Raw genomic sequence first — 21,867 nt, 5'->3', positions numbered from 1 at the left:
CGAATCAGATTTAGTATTAGTCTTATGTGGAACAAAATCTGCAGCAACAATCTGATTCTCACTCTTAAGTTTCTCCTCGTTTTTTACTCTACTAGCTCTAGCAAGATCATCTTTTAGTATTTGTTCAGGAGTCATAGGTTTGAGACCAATTTTCTTTCCATCATGCATAAGAGAATACTCGATTAGTTTTACCATTATGAACAGATTCTCTATCAAATTGCCAAGGTCTACCAAGTAACAAAGAACAAGCTTGCATAGGTACAACATCACAATCCACAAAATCAGAATATGTACCAATGGTAAAATGCACACGTGTAGTTCTTGTTACCTTGAGCTTCCGAGAGCTCTCAAACCATTGTATGTAGTATGGATGTGTGCGCTGTCTTGTAGGAAGAGAAAGCTTCTCCACCATATCAACGCTAGCCAGATTATTGCAGCTCCCTCCATCAATGATGATCCTTATAGCTCGCTCTTTTACAACGCCTCTTGTTTGGAACAGATTGTGGCGTTGATCATGCTCAGCTTTGCTCAATTGCACGCTCAACACACGCTGTGCAACTAAGCTCCTATACTGATCAGCAGTGTCAGCTTCCATTACCTCCATCTCTCTCTCAGAATCAGAGTTGGCACCATCACGTGCAGCAATAAGGGCCAATGTATCTTCATCAAAGTCACTTGCAGAATCATATTCGCCATCTTCACGCACCAACATCACACGCTTGGTTCTGCATTCTTTCTCTATGTGACCAAATCCCAAGCATTTGCGACATTGAATGTCGCGCGTCTTCCCCGTGGAGGCCATGGAAGATGAACTCCGAGGAGGACCAGCCGATGGTGTTGGTGTGGAGGCAGGAGGTGCTCGTGATGCAGGCGCGGTGTACTTGGAGGTAGTAGGTGCTGTTGCAGTACCACGAGATTGTGGCGCTGATTGTCGCGGAGACCACGACGATGTACGACCTGCGTAAACATTAGCTCTTCTCCATGGTGGTTGACGATCCCGCACTTCACGTTCAGCTTTGCAAGCAAGATGAAACAAGCGAGTAATAGTGTTGTACTCCTTATAATCTAAAATATGCTGAATCTCTTTATTCAAACCACCAAAGAAACGAGCAAGCATAGCCTCATTATCCTCTACAATACCACAGCGAATCATGCCGCTTTGCAATTCTTGATAATAGTCTTCTACAGAATTTTTTCCTTGTTCTAAGCGAGACAATTTTTTCAGCAAATCACGTTGATAATGTGGAGGAACAAAGCGAGTACGCATAGCAAGTTTTAACCCAACCCATGTAGCAGGAATATTTGCTGCGTGTGTTCTACAATATTCAGACCACCAAATAGATGCAAAATCTGTGAACTCACAAGTAGCAGGACTAACACACAAGTGATCAGGGTATTTTAAACATGCAAAGCGTTGTTCTACTTCCAATTCCCATGTAAGATATGCATCAGGATTATATCTACCCTCAAATGGCGGAATATTCAGTTTCAGCTTAGCAACATGATCATCATCATTACGTACCGGGCGTGGAGGTGGTCGAGCGTGGCGGTTCAGCTGCCGTGGACGACCAGGTGCAGGTTGTTGGACTTCCTCGCCGTCCGAGACGTTCTCATCTACCTCGCTCGTCCGCGTCCCCTTCATAATCTTCGTAGCCTTCATCAGAAGGTGCGTCATGTGCGGCTGCTGCAGCAGGGGCGGTACCTGCAGGAACGTCCGCACGAGGAACGCGGCGTGCGCGGCGTTGCACGTTGGCGCGAGGCGGCGGTAACCGAGTCAACAGCTCCTGGAACTTTTAGCGTCGAGCTTGGAGTTGAAAGCTGCCTCGAGGCCATCCAGTTTGTCCAGCGCGTCGGTGAGTTTGGCATCCACGTCATCAATGCGCGCATCGGTGTCGCGTGCATGCCCGCCCAAAAGGTGGGTGAAGTGAGCATGCAACTGCTCAGGCGTCATCTTGGCCGGGTCAACAGCGGTCGGATCAACTGGTCCTGACATGGTTAGTACACAAAAAGCACAAATGTATATGCCTACAAACTACGGAATATGGTGGTTCACGCGCAATTCGTCAAGCAAAATACAAAGCTCTTACAAGTTCTTACCAAACAGGAGGAAGGTGATGTAACAACCAGCAAGGATCAGCGTCTCCAAAGATTTCCAAAGCGATTACCAGGTGTCGACACAGTGCACGTGGAGACAATATGTAGAGCTGTAGGAAGGCTAATATGGTAGCAAAACAACAATTGTCAAAACAGCAATGCAATATTGAAAGTATGCTCAACAACGGTACTGTGCTGGTCCTAGGCTAGACCGTACTAGAGACGCGAGCCTAGAACACGAGCGAGGTCACGGCGCGGCACACAAGCAACTAGCAGCGATGAGGTGGCGATGAGGTGGCGACACGAGGTGTGAAAAATCACTATGATGGAAAGTGGCTCAAACTGATCCCCAAGGTCTAAAAACAGTATAGCCTCAGAAAATTTTTTTGTCGAAATTTCGGAGGTGCTCCGGAAAGCGCGCAGGCGCCAAAAAAATGTCGCTATAACGGCCAGTGGCGAAAAGTGATCGCCAAAGTGAAAAACCAATGTAGCCAGAAATTTTTTTCGGAAGCGTTTCCAGACTTTTTTTTGCTCTCCTTCCAATTCTTTACTGGCGGCCGAAACTTATCTCACGGAAATTTTTCTGCAGCGCAAGATGATATTAGAAGGTAACAGCTAAGTAGGAAAAACAAGAAAACCTAATTCTACACGGGCTCTGTCGCGGCAGAGAAACAACACGAATCCGTGTCGCGGTAGGACACAGGGCGGAAGTATATGGCAGGGTGTATATGGCAGTGGCGGAAGTATATGGCAGGGTGTATATGGCAGTGGCGGAAGTATATGGCAGGGTGTATATGGCAGTGGCGGAAGTATATGGCAGGGTGTATATGGCAGTGGCGGAAGTATATGGTGGTGGTGGTGGCGGTGATCTGCGTATGGTGCGAGTGGCGGCGGCGGCGTGACTAATATGACCAGAACTCGAAACTCTAAAGGAACTAGACACTAAGACCAGCAACTCGACACGAAGATGCAGACACAAATTCAACTATGCAAAACTGAAAAGACAATGCAAGGCGTGGCAGGGGTTTATGGGACTATGATCTAAAAACCCTAACAGTATTTTTTGGCTTTTTCGTGGTTTATGGGTATGATGGCAGATGCAATCTATACTACGAAAACAGTAAATCTCACCGAGCAACCTGAAATCTGATACCACTTGATAGGGCAAAGGTGGCCGATCTTTCGATGAGAGTATGATAGCGTCGATTTGTTGGTGGAGTTCGTGCTTGACGATCCGACTACACGTGCAAAGCTCGTGCGCCAATGCAATCGCTAGGACAATCTCCGGGAGTTACTGATCTTGCGGATGCACGATCAGCCTGACCAGCGAGGGTCTTAATTCCTACCTGAAATCGAGAACAAGTAAGAACTAATAATGCAATCAGAAGTATTGCGGATATAGATGAAAGCTTTATTGAAAAAGGTGGGATTCCGAATAGTCGGTCTTGTTCGGGCGTTGGCCTCAAAAGAAGTACACGAGAGTTGCAACAATGGCTAACTTTTAGTCTAATCAAAATCCGAGTCTAAACGTGACGGCTATGGGGGTATTTAAAGGAGGAAAAGGTGGGGTTTCGGCCAGCCATACATGTGGTGGCCGAACCAAACCCTAGAAGGCCTTTCCCCCTTCAATACGGACTCTAAAAAGTGGCCGACTTAATTCCCGCGAAAATGACATGGGCCTGGCCCGAAACTAAAGGTGACGCAGCACCATATTATGCTATGGACGAAATTATGAAGTGGAGAACTCTATATTTCGTCCATGTCTTCATCTCTTCTTATGGTGGCTTCAAAGTCCCGAAATCTCCACTTGTGGCATCATCTTCAATCCTCAAGTGCTTGCCGCCATCTCCTCCATGTGTGATCATGCTCCAATGCTTGTCCTCCTCATCCATGCTTGGTCCATCATTCCTAAGAGTAACAAACATATCTGATTTAGGCAGCATCATATTCTCGTGTATGTGAGGAATAGTTCCAAGAAACGAAAGTACCTGATAGTTCAGTTGTTTGGCACGAGCTCGAGTGATTGGTCCTTGTATTTGTGTCGCTGTAGGTACAGCGGTTGTATCAAGAGATGGGATGTCCTCATCAATTTGGGTGTATGTCCATTATATCATTCATCCAATGACATAACCTTGTTATTAATAACATCCAATGTTCATGATCACGAAACCATGATCATCTATTAATCAACAAGCTAGTTATACAAGAGGCTTACCAGGGACTCCTTGTTGTTTACATAACACACATGTATCAATGTTTCGGTTAATACAATTATAGCATGGTATGCAGACATTTATATAAAACACAAAGATATTATAATAACCACTTTATTATTGCCTCTTGGGCATATCTCCAACAGTCTCCCACTTGCACTAGAGTCAATAATCTAAATTACATTGTAAGGTACCTAACACCCATGGCGTTCTGGTGTTGGTCATGCTTTGCCCTAGGGAGAGCTTTAGTCAACGGATCTGCCACATTCAGATCTGTGTGTACATTGCAAATCTCTACTTCACCATCTTCGATGTACTCGCGAATCGAATGAAAACGCAGCTTGATATGCTTCAACTTCTTGTGTGACCTTTGTTCTTTTGCATTGGCGATGGCACCCGTGTTGTCACAATAGATGACTAATGGGTCCAATGCACTAGGAACCACACCAAGCTCAACAATGAACCTCTTCATCCATACCGCTTCCGATGAAGCCTCCGAAGCCGCTATGTATTCAGATTCGCTTGAAGACTTCGCCACCGTGCACTCGCTTGGAACTCATCCAGCTTATCGCAAGCACCATTCAATATAAACACGTACCCGCATTGAGACTTAGAGTCATCGGGATCGGTGTTCCAACTTGCATCGGTGTAACTCGGTTACAACGATCTCTTGGTCACCTCCATAACAAAGAAACATATCCTTAGTCCTTTTCAAGTACTTCAGGATATTCTTGACCATTGTCCAGTTGTTCCATTCCTGGATCACTTTGATATCTCGCTGGTCAAACTAACAAAGCATGTGCGATATCCAGCCTAGTACATAGCATGGCATACATGATAGAGCCTCATCGCCGAGGCATAGGGGATCTTGTTCATCCTCTCTCTTTCTTCTGTCGTAGCCGGACCTTGAGTTTTACTCAAGACCTTACCTGGCAACATAGGCAAGAACCCTTTCTTGCTTTCATCCATTCTAAACTTCTTTAGAATCTTGTCCAGGTATGTACTCTGTGAAAGCCCTATTAGGCATCTTGATCTATCTCTATAAATCTTGATGCCTAAAATGTACGCTGCTTCACCAAGGTCTTTCATTGAAAAGCACTTATTCAAATAACCTTTAATACTGCTTAGTAGTTCTATATCATTCCCAATCAATAATATGTCATCTACATATAATATCAGGAATGCTACAGAGCTCCCACTCACTTTCTTGTAAATACAGGCCTCACCATGAGTCTGTATAAACCCGAAGTCTTTGATCACCCTATCAAAGCGTCGGTTCCAACTCCGGGTTGCTTGCTTCAGTCCATAAATGGAACACTGAAGTTTGCATACCTTGTCAGCATTTTTAGGATCGACAAAACCTTTGGTTTGTACCATATACAACTCTTCCTAAATATCACCATTAAGGAACGCCGTTTTAACATCCATCTTCCAAATCTCATAATCGAAAAATACAGCTATTGCTAACAAAATTCTCACAGACTTTAGCTTCGCTATAGGTGAGAAAGTCTCATCGTAGTCAACTCCTTGAATTTTTTGGAACCCCTTCGCGACAAGTCGAGCTTTATAGACAGTAATATTACCATCAACATCTGTTTTTCTCTTGAAGATCCATTTATTCTCAACAGCCTTGCGGCTATCAGGTAAGTCTACCAAAGTCCATACTTGGTTATCATACATGGATCCCATTTCGGATTTCATGGCTTCTTTCCATTTGTTGGAATCTGGGCTCATCATTGCTTCTTCATACGTCGCAGGGTCTTCATCATTGTTGTCCACAATCATGACATTTAGACAGCTGGGATCATACCAATCAGGAGTGGTACGCTCCCTCATCGATCTGCGAGGTTCAGTAGTTTCCTCGTTCGAAGTTCCATGATCATCATCATTTGCTTCCTCTCCTATCGGTGCAGGCTGCACATGAACATCTTCCGGCACTGCGCTACCCTGATCTACGAGAGAAGTTTCATTAACCACGTCGAGTTCTACTTTCCTTCCAGTCACTGCTTTAGTGAGAAACTCCTTCTCAAGAAAGGATCCGTTCTTGGCAACAAAGATTTTGCCTTCGGATCTGTGATAGAAAGTGTACCCAATTGTTTCTTTAGGATATCCTATGAAGACGCATTTCTCCGCTTTGGGTTCTAGCTTGTCAGGTTGTAACTTCTTTACATAAGCTTCGCAACCCCAAACTTTAAGGAACGACAACTTAGGTTTCTTTCCAAACCATAATTCATACGGTGTCGTTTCAACGGATTTAGATGGTGCCCTATTTAAAGTGAATGCGGTTGTCTCTAATGCATAACCCCAAAATGATAATGGCAAATCGGTAAGAGACATCATAGATCGAACCATATCCAAGAGAGTTCGATTACGACGTTCGGACACACCATTGCGCTGTGGTGTCTTCGGCGGTGTCAACTGTGAAAGTATTCCGCATTTCTTTAAATGCATGCCAAACTCATAACTCAGATATTCGCCTCCGCAATCAGAACGCGGAAACTTAATATTCTTGTTACGTTGATTTTCTACTTCACTTTGGAATTCCTTAAACTTCTCGAAAATTTCAGACTTATGTTTCATAAAGTAAATATACCCATATCTACTCAGATCATCTGTGAAGGTTAGAACATAACGATAACCACCGCGTGATGCTACACTCATTGGTCCGCACACATCGGTATGTATGATTTCCAACAAGTCTGTAGCTCGCTCCATTGTACCAGAAAATGGAGTCTTAGTCATTTTTCCCATTAGACATGTGATACGTCTCCGACGTATCGATAATTTCTTGTGTTCCATGCCACATTATTGATGTTATCTACATGTTTTATGCACACTTTATGTCATATTCGTGCATTTTCTGGAACTAACCTATTAACAAGATGCTGAAGTGCCAGTCCCTGTTTTCTCGCTGTTTTTGGTTTCGTAAATCCTAGTAAGGAAATATTCTCGAATCGGACGAAATCAAGACCCGGATTCCTATTTTTCCCGGAACCATCCGGAACACCCGAGAGCCGCCGGAGGGAAGCCCCGGGGGCCCCACACCACACCCCGGCGCGGCCGGAGGGGGGCCGCGCCGCCCTATGGTGTGGTGGCCCCGTGCCCCTCCGAGGCTGCCCTTCCGCCTATTTAAAGCCTCCGTCGCGAAAACCCTATGACGAAGGACGAAACCCACGTAAACCTTCCGAGCCGCCGCCATCGCGAAGCCAAGATCCGGGGGACAGGAGTCTCCGTTCCGGCACCCGCCGGAGCGGGGAAGTGCCCCCGAAGGCTTCTCCATCGACACCGCTGCCATCTCCACCGCCATCTTCATCACCGCTGCTGCTCCCATGAGGAAGGAGTAGTTCTCCATCGAGGCTCGGGGCTGTACCGGTAGCTATGTGGTTAATCTCTCTCCTATGTGCTTCAATACAATAATCTCATGAGCTGCCTTACATGATTGAGATTCATATGATGATGCTTGTAATCTAGATGTCATTGTGCTAGTCAAGTGAGTTTTACTTATGTGATCTCCGGAGACTCCTTGTCCCACGTGTGTAAAGGACAGAATACTTACTCACTGTTATGAATGGCGTAGTGAAGTGCTTATTTATATCTCTTTATGATTGCAATGTGTTTTGTATCACAATTTATCTATGTGATACTCTAGCAATGTTATTAAAGTAGTTTTATTCCTCCTACACGGTGTAATGGTGACAGTGTGTGCATCCGTGTTAGTACTTGGTGCATACTATGATTATGATCTCTTGTAGATTGTGAAGTTAACTATTGCTATGATAGTATTGATGTGATCTATTCCTCCTACATAGCGTGAAGGTGACAAGTGTGCATGCTCGTGTTAGTACTTGGTTTAGTCGTGTTGATCTTTCTTGCACTCTAAGGTTATTTAAATATGAACATTGAATTGTGGAGCTTGTTAACTCCGGCATTGAGGGTTCGTGTAATCCTACGCAATGTGTTCATCATCCAACAAGAGAGTGTAGAGTATGCATTTATCTATTCTCGTTATGTGATCAATGTTGAGAGTGTCCACTAGTGAAAGTCTAATCCCTAGGCCTTGTTCCTAAATACTGCTATCGCTGCTTGTTTACTGTTTTACTGCGTTACTACTGCTACCATATTACCACCATCAACTACACGCCAGCAAGCTATTTTCTGGCACTGTTACTACTACTCGCATTTATTCATATCACCTGTATTTCACTATCTCTTCGCCGAACTAGTGCACCTATTAGGTGTGTTGGGGACACAAGAGACTTCTTGCTTTGTGGTTGCAGGGTTGCATGAGAGGGATATCTTTGACCTCTTCCTCCCCGAGTTCGATAAACCTTGGGTGATCCACTTAAGGGAAACTTGCCGCTGTTCTACAAACCTCTCGCTCTTGGAGGCCCAACACCTGTCTACAAGAATAGAAGCTCCCGTAGACATCAAGCACTTTTCCGGCGCCGTTGTCGGGGAGGAAAGGTAAAAAGGCACTCATACTCCGGTTCCAGTGTAACGATACTTTTCTCGGCACCATTGTGTTTGTGCTCGAAGCTATTTCCTTTAGATCCCGCAATTGCATCTTTTTGTTTCTTGTTTACACTAGTTGGGCATAATGGACAACAATGAGCTTCTTATTCTATTTCCCGATTTAAAACATGGATTGTTTGATGCGAAAATTAAAAAACCTATGGAATCTTATTTGCATGCTCGGTAGTAATATTAGTATGAACGCTTTGAACACCATTGTTGATAATGATATAGAAAGTTCTAAGCTTGGGGAAGCTGGTTTTCATGATCTTTTTAGTCCCCCAAGCATTGAGGAGAAAATTTTCTTTGATGATACTTTGCCTCCTATTTATGATGATTATAATGATAGTGGTCTTTTGGTGCCACCTACTATGGAGAGTAAATTTTGTTGTGACTATACTATGCCTCCTATATTTGATGATGAGAATAATAATGATAGCTACATTGTTGAATTTGCTCCCACTACAACTAATAAAATTGATTATGCTTATGTGGAGAGTAATAATTTTATGCATGAGACTTATGATAAGAATGCTTTATGTGATAGTTATATTGTTGAGTTTGCTCATGTTGCTACTGAAAGTTATTATGAGAGAGGAAAATATGGTTGTAGAAATTTTCATGTTACTAAAATGCCTCTCTATGTGCTGAAATTTTTGAAGCTACACTTGTTTTATCTTCCTATGCTTGTTACTTTGCTCTTCATGAACTTGTTTATTTACAAGATTCCTATGCATAGGAAGCATGTTAGACTTAAATTTGTTTTGAATTTGCCTCTTGATGCTCTCTTTTGCTTCATACTCTATTTTTCATGTGAGCATCATTAAAACTCGTCGAGCCCATCTTAACGGCTATAAAGAAAGAACTTCTTGGGAGATAACCCATGTGTTATTTTGCTACAGTACTTTGTTTTATATTTGTATCTTGGAAGTTGTTTACTACTGTAGCAACCTCTCCTTATCTTAGTTTTGTGTTTTGTTGTGCCAAGTAAAGTCGTTGATAGAAAGGTTGATACTAGATTTGGATTACTGCGCAGTTCCAGCATTTCTTTGCTGTCACGAATCTGGGTCTACCTCCCTGTAGGTAGCTCAGAAAATTAAGCCAATTTACGTGCGTGATCCTCAGATATGTACGCAACTTTCATTCAATTTGGGCATTTTCATTTGAGCAAGTCTGGTGGCCTAATAAAATCCATCTTTACGGTATGTTCTGTTTTGACAGATTCTGCCTTTTTATTTCGCATTGCCTCTTTTGCTATGTTGGATGAATTTCTTTGATCCATTAATGTCCAGTAGATTTATGCAATGTCCAGAAGTGTTAAGAATGATTGTGTCACCTCTGAACATGTGAATTTTTATTATGCACTAACCCTCTAATGAGTTGTTTCGAGTTTGGTGTGGAGGAAGTTTTCAAGGATCAAGAGAGGAGTATGATACAATATGATCAAGGAGAGTGAAAGCTCTAAGCTTGGGGATGCCCCGGTGGTTCACCCCTGCATATTTCAAGAAGACTCAAGCATCTAAGCTTGGGGATGCCCAAGGCATCCCCTTCTTCATCGACAAATTATCGGGTTCCTTCTCTTGAAACTATATTTTTATTCGGCCACATCTTATGTACTTTACTTGGAGCGTCCGTGTGCTTTTGTTTTTGTTTTTGTTTGAATAAATGCTTGTGTGGGAGAGAGACACGCTCCGCTGGTTCGTATGAACACATGTGTTCTTAGCCTTTAATTTTCATGGCGAAGGTTGAAACTGCTTCGTTAAATTGTTATATGGTTGGAATTGGAAAATGCTACATGTAGTAATTGGTAAAATGTCTTGGATAATTTGATACTTGACAATTGTTGTGCTCATGTTTAAGCTCTTGCATCATATACTTTGCACCCATTAATGAAGAAACACTTAGAGCTTGCTAATTTGGTTTGCATATTTGGTTTCTCTAGAGTCTAGATAATATCTAGTATTGAGTTTTGAACAACAAGGAAGACGGTGTAGAGTCTTATAATGTTTATAATATGTCTTTTATGTGAGTTTTGCTGCACCGGTTCATCCATGTGTTTGTTTCAAATAACCTTGCTAGCCTAAACCTTGTATAGAGAGGGAGTACTTCTCATGCATCCAAAATCCTTGAGCCAACCACTATGCCATTTGTGTCCACCATACCTACCTACTACATGGTATTTCTCCGCCATTCCAAAGTAAATTGCTTGAAGTGCTACCTTTAAAATTCTATCATTCTACCTTTACAATATATAGCTCATGGGACAAATAGCTTAAAAACTATTGTGGTATTGAATATGTACTTATGCACTTTATCTCTTATTAAGTTGCTTGTTGTGCGATAACCATGTTTCGGGGACGCCATCAACTATTCTTTGTTGAATATCATGTGAGTTGCTATGCATGTCCGTCTTGTCCGAAGTAAGAGAGATCTACCACGTTAATGGTTGGAGCATGCATATTGTTAGAGAAGAACATTGGGCCGCTAACTAAAGCCATGATTCATGGTGGAAGTTTCAGTTTTGGACATATATCCTCAATCTCATATGAGAATAATAATTGTTGCCACATGCTTATGCATTAAAGAGGAGTCCATTATATGTTGTCCATGTTGTCCCGGTATGGATGTCTAAGTTGAGAATAATCAAAAGCGAGAAATCCAAAATGCGAGCTTTCTCCTTAGACCTTTGTACAGGCGGCATGGAGGTACCCCATTGTGACACTTGGTTAAAACATGTGCATTGCAAAGATCCGGTAGTCCAAGCTAATTAGGACAAGGTGCGGGCACTATTAGTATACTATGCATGAGGCTTGCAACTTGTAAGATATAATTTACATAACTCATATGCTTTATTACTACCGTTGACAAAATTGTTTCATGTTTTCAAAATAAAAGCTCTAGCACAAATATAGCAATCGATGCTTTCCTCTTTGAAGGACCATTCTCTTTACTTTTATGTTGAGTCAGTTCACCTATCTCTCTCCACCTCAAGAAGCAAACACTTGTGTGAACTCGTGCATTGATTCCTACATACTTGCATATTGCACTTATTATATTACTCTATGTTGACAATTATCCATGAGATATACATGTTACAAGTTGAAAGCAACCGCTGAAACTTAATCTTCCTTTGTGTTGCTTCAATACCTTTACTTTGATTTATTGCTTTATGAGTTAACTCTTATGCAAGACTTATTGATGCTTGTCTTTAAGTACTATTCATGAAAAGTCTTTGCTTTATGATTCGATTGTTTACTCATGTCATTACCATTGTTTTGATCGCTGCATTCATTACATATGTTTACAATATGATCAAGTTTATGATGGCATGTCACTCCGAAATTATCTTTGTTATCGTTTTACCTCGCTCGGGACGAGCAGAACTAAGCTTGGGGATGCTGATACGTCTCCGACGTATCGATAATTTCTTGTGTTCCATGCCACATTATTGATGTTATCTACATGTTTTATGAACACTTTATGTCATATTCGTGCATTTTCTGGAACTAACCTATTAACAAGATGCCGAAGTGCCGCGTCCTCGTTTTCTGCTGTTTTTGGTTTCGTAAATCCTAGTAAGGAAATATTCTCGAATCGGACGAAATCAAGACCCGGATTCCTATTTTTCCCGGAACCATCCGGAACACCCGAGAGCCGCCGGAGGGAAGCCCCGGGGGCCCCACACCACACCCCGGCGCGGCCGGAGGGGGGCCGCGCCGCCCTATGGTGTGGTGGCCCCGAGCCCCCTCCGAGGCTGCCCTTCCGCCTATTTAAAGCCTCCGTCGCGAAAACCCTATGACGAAGGACGAAACCCACAAAAACCTTCCAGAGCCGCCGCCATCGCGAAGCCAAGATCTGGGGGACAGGAGTGTGACGCCCCGGAACCGGTACCATGAGGATTCCAGCGATCCCGCCGAAATCCGCATGATATCGATCCAGAGACGCCCTCCGACACGACGTGCGCGACGAATCACACACGTGATGCCAGAGGAATTACCACGAGCGGTAACATTACAACATGATTACAATAGAGCCCACAAGAAACATATATATTACAACAACAACTCCAACGAGTCAAGATACAAATAGATACATACAAAGATCCAAATCATACATAAGATCAAATACGTCCGAGTACGGACAAGATACAAATTGGACTAAGAGTCCTGAAGATAACCAGTGGCGTCCATAACCCTGCCCAGGCCAAGCCGGAAGGGTAACCTTGCTAACGTCGTCATCTCGTACCTGTCAAAGTCGGGCCATCGGTTGCCGACAAACGGAAGGAAGCAAAAGAGAAAGGGAAAAGGCGAGAGTAAGTACCAAGGAACGAACTCCAGCACGTACTTAGCGAGACTAGAAATGGCTATGCTCGTCGGGCGAGTATAAATATATATCGCCTGGGGCTATATGGTAGGTTTAGCGGCAGCAAAACTATAAGCAATAGAGGCACGCTACAACATCCGTCTACTCAGAGAAGATAAGAGAGCGCATAAGGTAACAGATAAATACCACACAAACATAACCCAGCCGATTACACATATCCCCTCCAACAATTGCGAAGAGGCAATGTAAAAGGCACTCAACGGTGGACAAGTTTTATTAGGTATCGGTTGTAGTAATGCTATATTAATACGCAAGTTATTATCATATTATTAACAACAAGTATAAGGTGTAAGTTGTTCTATGATCAAGCTATACAATTCCAAGTCATCCATAACCGCGGACACGGCTTATCGATAAGATGTACACCCTGCAGGGGTTGCCCAAATGTAACCATACGCATGCTCGAACCCACTTGCTACAGGTGGAGTCTCACATCAAGATCGTTCCCAATGCAAGAGAAAGTTTAATGGGAGCCACCCAACTAAGCTACCCGTGACGAAGTTCGGCCGTACTCCGATACGGACCCAGAGGTTTGCGACATAGTCCAGGCGGGCACTAACGACCAGGCACAGGATAAGTCTATCCGCAATATGAGTACAGTACAGAATATAAACACCCGAAGGCAACAGGAAGTAAATCGTGCATCGTGCATATGGGCAAATAAAACCAAGGTTGTGGCTCCCAATAAACAGACTCGAGGAAAGGTAGTGGGTGATGAGGGTCCCACTCCCCACGTACGGGTAGAGCGCTCAATCTCGGAACGGATAACAAGAACTCGGGTCCTAGGGGACATTAGCAAGTCAAAGTTCCGATGCTTTCGCAAAGGGGCTCACAGATGCCTCTGCTTACAATTTTAGTTGTTAACAATTAAGTAAAGCATGTGTATCTCCAACAACTGATATAGCATGTGATAACCTCCCAACAACCCAACATATCCCGATAACAGATCGAGATAAACAACATGGCCTAAACACGCCTACGACTCGCAAGGCTCAAACATCAAGCAACGGCTATGGGTAAGGAATGATACATATAGGATTATTATGGTAAACAAGTGGAATAGGACACGTGACTCGATAAAGAATCGCAACATATGGATAGCATTGCGAGGGAGAGAGTAAAATAGGTGAAGAGAGAGGGCTCGCTCGTGAAAAACTGCAGAAGCACTTGTCGGAGAACTCGTCGTATCTCATATCAACACTTCACGATCCTATCCGGGAAGAAGCAAATGCTGGAACACACAACGTATGCAAGTCTTACTACTACGGATAAAGAAGATCCAGCATGATCAAGATGGTATGCATGACATGGCAACATGGTGCAATGCAAACTATCCATATTAATCCGAGTCGGAACCCCGGACAAGCAAATTAGGTTGGAGTTGCATTTTCTACCGTCAAAGTTAAGTGTTGATTAGCATGGTACAACATGGCAGGGGTGAGCTACTTCAATATTAAACGGAGCGGGGAAATCCTAGCTAGTAATTCCCAAATACTCCGCGTTTAATTATTAGGTGCGATGCAAACTATAATGGCACGACATGATGCGAAATGCAACAAGTATATGGATGTCATATTCAAATTCCTTGTATTTTTCTGATCAAAGTTCATATACAAAACATTCCCATTTGAATTAGTATTCAAATAGTAGTAGTAACAGATTTGTATATAACAAAATAAAAGAAAGAAATAGACATAAGAGATCTCGGTTGTAATAGTGCTGGTGCACTTGGTCAACAGACTAGCTATTTGTTGAACGAGTTAGAGACTGATCATGGTGGGTGGAGGAACAAAGGAACAACCACTGTGTTCTTTTACAGGATAACTGACGACTGCATGTACGAGAGTGTGGGATGCAGCGAACGAAACAAAAAGAGGTTTAATTCGGTAGCCACAAGTAATTATACCTGTGATATGCAGAATGAAAGAGCAACGATCTAGCCATTGGGCTAATATTCTGCTTGTGTCAAAACTGGGATCGTGTTGTTTTGAACGGATCTGCCAGAGACACGGAAACTGACGAAGCTGAAGACTGTCAATTGTCTACGCACGCATATGTGAAGGAATCGATCGACAGCGACCAGGATCTGGTGGCGCTGATGTGTCTACGTGGTGCAGGAGTGAGCACGGCATGCTAGCGCAAGTAGCAGCAGCAGATGGGTGAGTGCGGAGCAGCAGCAGCAACACTGCACCTGCTCATGGGCGTGCCCGTACTCGACGGTGACCACGGCGGCGGTGCATCCAAACGAGGACAAAGACGACATGCACTGATGGAAGTAGACTGGGAAGGGGTGGAAAAGGAGGGCTAGCTCACCATGAGGTCACATGTGAAGCGGTGGAGCTCGGGGACGACGCAGACAACGCAGAGGAAGAAGAACTCGCGACGGCGACCGGAACGAGCACGACGGCGTGTTGGACGGAAAGGCGTCCTGGAGTTGCTCCTGCTTCAAGGATTCGACGACGAGGAAGCTGAGACCGTGGGGATCCGTCCCTGTGGTCAGCGCTGCAGGCGGCGGCGAGGAACGGCGACGGGGCGGCCGCCAAGTTGCAGAAAAACCGACGGCGGAAACATCCGTCAGTTTCGTCAGAGTTAGACACCAGCGAAAAGATGGTCGGATGCCACGGGAAAAAGGTGGAGAAGACGGAGGACCTTACCAGGAAGACTATGGTGGTTTCAGATACTGGGGAGGAGGTTGGAGATGGCCGGAAACTTCGCCGGAACGTGGCGGTCGGAGATGATGTAGACGAAGAACTCGACGACTCCTTGATCGATTCGCTGCGCGTGTGTGTCGGGGAGGATCAGGGTCGCACGACGGAGCTGGAGGTGGCCTCAGCTTGGCGAGAGGTGGCTGGAAACGATGGGGCGACGGTGTTACCGTCCCTATAACGGAGTTTCTCCGTCGTCGAAGAGAAGACAGAGGTTGGTTGGAGATGATGGCGGCGCCAAGGGAGGAGGATGCTAGGGTTCACTTGGGGCTCTGGTTGGGGATAAGAAGGAGCAGGTAAAAAGGAGAGGTGGAGGAGGAGCGCACGGCAGCGCGGAGGACGTCGTGGTCACGCGCCCTGCGTGATAGAAGATGACCAGCAAGGCCACTCAGTCTGATTGTTGGTTCCCTGGCTTCTTTCCTCTTCTTTAGAGTAGCTCCTTCTTTTCTTTTTCTTGCTGAATTTTGTTAAACAAAGAAGAGGACGAGGGGATGGTTTGGAAAAGATTTGAAAACAAACTTTATTTATATATTTTTTTATTGTAAAACAATTTTGCAAGGTTTCAAAATATTTATTTTTCTTTGAGATTTTAAATGCAAATAAGAACTTAGAAGGTTTTGGTTAAACAAGCAAAGATTAAAGAGGGCTCATATAGAACCATATGAGAATAAAATAGTGAAATAGGGTTTATTTAAAATAACTTTTATTTTGTCAAAACCATGTATATGATGTATGCATGATGCGGATGACTTTGGAACGACTCGGAAAACAAGAAACGGAGAAAATCTAATATAGGGTTTTTCCGGGTCGTTACAATCGACACCACTAACAAGGAACCTCGCCCCGAGGTTCCACGCCATGGTACGGGGGAGAGAGATGAACTATCGGATCTTCAGGCGACGTGTCGATCTCCTCGACACCACTAACAAGAATTCTTGCTCCACATAGAACGGCGACACCACTAACAAGAAGTCGTTGTTCCGATGACGATGATGACTCCGGAGAAACAAAGGAAGGAATAACAGTCACACGGATCTCCCAATTCAGGTAACAAGAGCGAATAATAAGAGTAGTCGGTATGGTGATCAGCCCATCCCGCACTCAAAGTATTACTCTGCACATGAATAGGAGAGTCGTGTAACAGCCCCCAAAATTCTGATTGACGATAACGACAAGCATTGTCAGCGAAGATTCGACGGAGCCAAAGAACAAAGAATTGTAGAAAGATTAGAGAGGCATAGATGACATCAATGGAGAAGACGAAGGTTAACCGCCGGTGATGTTCTTCTGTCAGAAATCTTCAGAGATCGGTCCTAATAGGTGAAGGCATAGATCGTCCAACCCACGTCGAAACCTAAGACTCAGAGAAGCAGATAAGAGAGAAGACTCAAAACTCGCAAAGGTAATAGGAGAAAGAATTTAGGTAAGGAGAAAAATCAGAGCTAATCAGAACTATCCAACGAGTTTTCAGAAAATAGGTTTGACACTCTACACAACAACGTCCATTGGCAAGGTTACCCTATAGGCTGGACTAGTGGGGTACCGTCAACCTGAGCTCTGATACCAACTTGTGACGCCCCGGAACCGGTACCATGAGGATTCCAGCGATCCCGCCGAAATCCGCATGATATCGATCCAGAGACGCCCTCCGACACGACGTGCGCGACGAATCACACACGTGATGCCAGAGGAATTACCACGAGCGGTAACATTACAACATGATTACAATAGAGCGCACAAGAAACATATATATTACAACAACAACTCCAACGAGTCAAGATACAAATAGATACATACAAAGATCCAAATCATACAGAAGATCAAATACGTCCGAGTACGGACAAGATACAAATTGGACTAAGAGTCCTGAAGATAACCAGTGGCGTCCATAACCCTGCCCGAGCCAAGCCGGAAGGGTAACCTTGCTAACGTCGTCATCTCGTACCTGTCAAAGTCGGGCCATCGGTTGCCGACAAACGGAAGGAAGCAAAAGAGAAAGGGAAAAGGCGAGAGTAAGTACCAAGGAACAAACTCCGGCACGTACTTAGCGAGACTAGAAATGGCTATGCTCGCCGGGCGAGTATAAATATATATCGCCTGGGCTATATGGTAGGTTTAGCGGCAGCAAAACTATAACCAATAGAGGCACGCTACAACATCCGTCTACTCAGAGAAGATAAGAGAGCGCATAAGGTAACAGATAAATACCACACAAACATAACCCAGCCGATTACACATATCCCCTCCAACAATTGCGAAGAGGCAATGTAAAACGCACTCAACGGTGGACAAGTTTTATTAGGTATCGGTTGTAGTAATGCTATATTAATACGCAAGTTATTATCATATTATTAACAACAAGTATAAGGTGTAAGTTGTTCTATGATCAAGCTATACAATTCCAAGTCGTCCATAACCGCGGACACGGCTTATCGATAAGATGTACACCCTGCAGGGGTTGCCCAAATGTAACCATACGCATGCTCGAACCCACTTGCTACAGGTGGAGTCTCACATCAAGACCGTTCCCAATGCAAGAGAAAGTTTAATGGGAGCCACCCAACTAAGCTACCCGTGACGAAGTTCGGCCGTACTCCGATACGGACCCAGAGGTTTGCGACATAGTCCAGGCGGGCACTAACGACCAGGCACAGGATAAGTCTATCCGCAATATGAGTACAGTACAGAATATAAACACCCGAAGGCAACAGGAAGTAAATCGTGCATCGTGCATATGGGCAAATAAAACCAAGGTTGTGGCTCCCAATAAACAGACTCGAGGAAAGATAGTGGGTGATGGGGGTCCCACTCCCCCACGTACGGGTAGAGCGCTCAATCTCGGAACAGATAACAAGAACTCGGGTCCTAGGGGACATTAGCAAGTCAAAGTTCCGATGCTTTCGCAAAGGGGCTCACAGATGCCTCTGCTTACAATTTTAGTTGTTAACAATTAAGTAAAGCATGTGTATCTCCAACAACTGATATATCATCTGATAACCTCCCAACAACCCAACATATCCCGATAACAGATCGAGATAAACAACATGGCCTAAACACGCCTACAACTCGCAAGGCTCAAACATCAAGCAACGGCTATGGGTAAGGAATGATACATATAGGATTATTATGGTAAACAAGTGGAATAGGACACGTGACTCGATAAAGAATCGCAACATATGGATAGCATTGCGAGGGAGAGAGTAAAATAGGTGAAGAGAGAGGGCTCGCCTGTGAAAAACTGCAGAAGCACTTGTCGGAGAACTCGTCGTATCTCATATCAACACTTCACGATCCTATCCGGGAAGAAGCAAATGCTGGAACACACAACGTATGCAAGTCTTACTACTACGGATAAAGAAGATCCAGCATGATCAAGATGGTATGCATGACATGGCAACATGGTGCAATGCAAACTATCCATATTAATCGGAGTCGAAACCCCGGACAAGCAAATTAGGTTGGAGTTGCATTTTCTACCGTCAAAGTTAAGTGTTGATTAGCATGGTACAACATGGCAGGGGTGAGCTACTTCAATATTAAACGGAGCGGGGAAATCCTAGCTGGTAATTCCCAAATACTCCGCGTTTAATTATTAGGTGCAATGCAAACTATAATGGCACGACATGATGCGAAATGCAACAAGTATATGGATGTCATATTCAAATTCCTTGTATTTTTCTGATCAAAGTTCATATACAAAACATTCCCATTTGAGTTAGTATTCAAATAGTAGTAGTAACAGATTTGTATATAACAAAATAAAAGAAAGAAATAGACATAAGAGATCTCGGCTGTAATAGTGCTGGTGCACTTGTTCAACAGACTAGCTATTTGTTGAACGAGTTAGAGACTGATCATGGTGGGTGGAGGAACAAAGGAACAACCACTGTGTTCTTTTACAGGATAACTGACGACTGCATGTACGAGAGTGTGGGATGCAGCGAACGAAACAAAAGGAGGTTTAATTCGGTAGCCACAAGTAATTATACCTGTGATATGCAGAATGAAAGAGCAACGATCTAGCCATTGGGCTAATATTCTGCTTGTGTCAAAACTGGGATCGTGTTGTTTTGAACGGATCTGCCAGAGACACGGAAACTGACGAAGCTGAAGACTGTCAATTGTCTACGCACGCATATGTGAAGGAATCGATCGACAGCGACCAGGATCTGGTGGCGCTGATGTGTCTACGTGGTGCAGGAGTGAGCACGGCATGCTAGCGCAAGTAGCAGCAGCAGATGGGTGAGTGCGGAGCAGCAGCAGCAGCAACACTGCACCTGCTCGTGGGCGTGCCCGTACTCGACGGTGACCATGGCGGCGGCGCATCCAAACGAGGACAAAGACGACATGCACGGATGGAAGTAGACTGGGAAGGGGTGGAAAAGGAGGGCTAGCTCACCATGAGGTCACATGTGAAGCGGTGGAGCTCGGGGACGACGCAGACAACGCAGAGGAAGAAGAACTCGCGACGGCGATCGGAACGAGCACGACGGCGTGTTGGACGGAAAGGCGTCCTGGAGTTGCTCCTGCTTCAAGGATTCGATGACGAGGAAGCTGAGACCGTGGGGATCCGTCCCTGTGGTCAGCGCTGCAGGCGGCGGCGAGGAACGGCGACGGGTCGGCCGCCAAGTTGCAGAAAAACCGACAGCGGAAACATCCGTCAGTTTCGTCAGAGTTAGACACCAGCGAAAAGATGGTCGGATGCCACGGGAAAAAGGTGGAGAAGACGGAGGACCTTACCAGGAAGACTATGGTGGTTTCAGATACTGGGGAGGAGGTTGGAGATGGCCGGAAACTTCGCCGGAACGTGGCGGTCGGAGATGATGTAGACGAAGAACTCGACGACTCCTTGATCGATTCGTTGCGCGTGTGTGTCGGGGAGGATCAGGGTCGCACGACGGAGCTGGAGGTGGCCTCAGCTTGGCGAGAGGTGGCTGGACTATAACGGAGTTTCTCCGTCGTCGAAGAGAAGACAGAGGTTGGTTGGAGATGATGGCGGCGCCAAGGGAGGAGGAGGCTAGGGTTCACTTGGGGCTCTGGTTGGGGATAAGAAGGAGCAGGTAAAAAGGAGAGGTGGAGGAGGAGCGCACGGCAGCGCGGAGGACGTCGTGGTCACGCGCCGTGCATGATAGAAGATGACCAGCAAGGCAACTCAGTCTGATTGTTGGTTCCCTGGCTTCTTTCCTCTTCTTTAGAGTAGCTCCTTCTTTTCTTTTTCTTGCTGAATTTTGTTAAACAAAGAAGAGGACGAGGGGATGGTTTGGAAAAGATTTGGAACAAACTTTATTTATATATTTTTTTATTGTAAAACAATTTTGCAAGGTTTCAAAATATTTATTTTTCTTTGGGATTTTAAATGCAAATAAGAACTTAGAAGGTTTTGGTTAAACAAGCAAAGATTAAAGAGGGCTCATATAGAACCATATGAGAATAAAATAGTGAAATAGGGTTTATTTAAAATAACTTTCATTTTGTCAAAACCATTTATATGATGTATGCATGATGCGGATGACTTTGGAACGACTCGGAAAAACAAGCAACGGAGAAAATCTAATATAGGGTTTTTCCGGGTCGTTACAAGGAGTCTCTGTTCCGGCACCCTGCCGGAGCGGGGAAGTGCCCCCGGAAGGCTTCTCCATCGACACCGCTGCCATCCCCACCGCCATCTTCATCACCGCTGCTGCTCCCATGAGGAGGGAGTAGTTCTCCATCGAGGCTCGGGGCTGTACCGGTAGCTATGTGGTTAATCGCTCTCCTATGTGCTTCAATACAATAATCTCATGAGCTGCCTTACATGATTGAGATTCATATGATGATGCTTGTAATCTAGATGTCATTGTGCTAGTCAAGTGAGTTTTACTTATGTGATCTCCGGAGACTCCTTGTCCCACGTGTGTAAAGGTGACAAGTGTGTGCACCGTGTGGGCCTCTTAGGCTATATTTCACGGAATACTTACTCA

The 21,867-nt window shown here is 44.6% G+C and overlaps 1 long non-coding RNA gene across 1 annotated transcript; it reads right to left on the bottom strand.

Moving 5' to 3' along the window:
- Positions 1-14,383: 14,383 nt before the first annotated feature.
- LOC124698765 lies at positions 14,384-16,476 on the bottom strand. The gene is made up of 3 exons (XR_007001105.1): positions 15,857-16,476; positions 15,516-15,704; positions 14,384-14,433 (listed from the first exon to the last, which is right to left on the bottom strand). It is a non-coding gene; the product is annotated as an uncharacterized LOC124698765 (long non-coding RNA).
- Between the last annotated feature and the right edge of the window lie 5,391 nt (positions 16,477-21,867).

The sequence above is a fragment of the Lolium rigidum genome, chromosome 3 (assembly GCF_022539505.1).
Source record: "Lolium rigidum isolate FL_2022 chromosome 3, APGP_CSIRO_Lrig_0.1, whole genome shotgun sequence".
Lineage (NCBI taxonomy): Eukaryota > Viridiplantae > Streptophyta > Magnoliopsida > Poales > Poaceae > Lolium > Lolium rigidum.
The sequence above is the reverse complement of the archived record's forward strand: the minus strand, read 5'-3'. Positions and strand labels throughout refer to the sequence as shown.